Genomic DNA, 1432 nt, shown 5'->3' with positions numbered 1-1432 from the left:
ACGGGACCTGGACGGAGACCGGCGGGCTTCCCGACGGCTGCCGGCCTATTTTTGGCCCCGCGCGGTCGCCGAATCAATTTTAACTCAGAGTTAAAATCACTTCGGGCCCCGTTCGGCGAAATACGCCGAAGCGACGCCGTAACCTCACTGCCAGGGACCCGTCGGGCGGCCGAACATGCACCTGCCTAAGATTATGACGTCACATGTGCTGATCAGTGCATCAGATGGTCAGGAATAGGGGGTTATAGGGAGCATATATAAACTCCTGCCTCAGACTACGTCGCACAGTTCACCACGTGTGTGTTACATCGTGTACTTGTGTGTGTTACACCTTGTATTTGTGTGTCAGAATGTCGAAGCGCAAGGGAAAACAGCCGGCACGGCTCTCTTGCCAGCTTCATAAAACAGATCATAACAGGAATAAAATGTGTCTGACATTATCTCTTGTTACATCATATGCCTTCGTAATGAAATGGAAGCAGAAGTTATTGGCATTTTTTTTCAGTCCAAATTTCAACAGAAGTAACGATATTCAGTGGTTTTATTGCTCAATAGCAAGGATCTGCCACGGCACACTTCCTGCGTCACTGTTGAAGTACTTTCGAAAGTAGGCCCTCGGTTACTTTTGCGACGCACCAGTTCTGCCTGCCTCTCTTCTTCAGCTACCAATGCCAGAAGACCTACTTGTAGGTTGTCACCAATCTCAATCTCAGACGGGCTTGTAAGTTGTTTGCAGGTTGCACTGAACGCTGCATCGCCAACTTCAGTGTACTCTTTACTTGACGTGTACCTGCTCAAAAACACGAGAGGAGCCCGTCGGGATCCCGCCAGGAACCCGCCAGGGACCTGACAGCTGCCCGGCCGAACTATAAGAGCCGGTCAGCACCCTACCACACGCCGCACGGGTCAAGACGGGCGACTGACCGGCCACCGGACGGGTCCCTGACTGAAACCGGCCGCAAAAGTTTATGAATATTAATGAGAGCCGCCGGCCTGAGCACAAGCAGGCCCCGACAGGGAGCCGTAAAGGAACATTTAATTGTGACCCTGACAGTACGGCGCACGCTCGGCGCCATGACGCCGGCCGGCGTCTACGCCGAGGACATGCCGAACGGGCGCCGTTTCAAATGTGACCTAAGCATAACAGACTGAACAAAGGTTCTAAAAGGGAACCATGCGGCACCACATCTCTTATTGAGGAATGATCAGTTGAGAAATGATTCCACTCTATTTAAATTTTACTCAATTCAACTAAATGACCTTTCAATGGGGTGTAAAAACGCGTACTACGTTGGTTATGTTCGATGGGTACTTATCTTTTTTCATTTCCAAAAAACTTGCATTAACGCTTTCATGATTTTGCAGGCCACCAGAACATCAGCATCATTGTTAGTGACAAATACGGAAGGTGAGGCGCTATCAATGGTGTTTG

The sequence above is a fragment of the Branchiostoma belcheri genome, unplaced genomic scaffold (genome assembly GCF_001625305.1).
Source record: "Branchiostoma belcheri isolate BF01 breed outbred unplaced genomic scaffold, Haploidv18h27 scaffold100, whole genome shotgun sequence".
NCBI classification, from domain to species: Eukaryota; Metazoa; Chordata; class Leptocardii; order Amphioxiformes; family Branchiostomatidae; genus Branchiostoma; species Branchiostoma belcheri.
Note: the sequence above shows the minus strand (reverse complement) of the source record.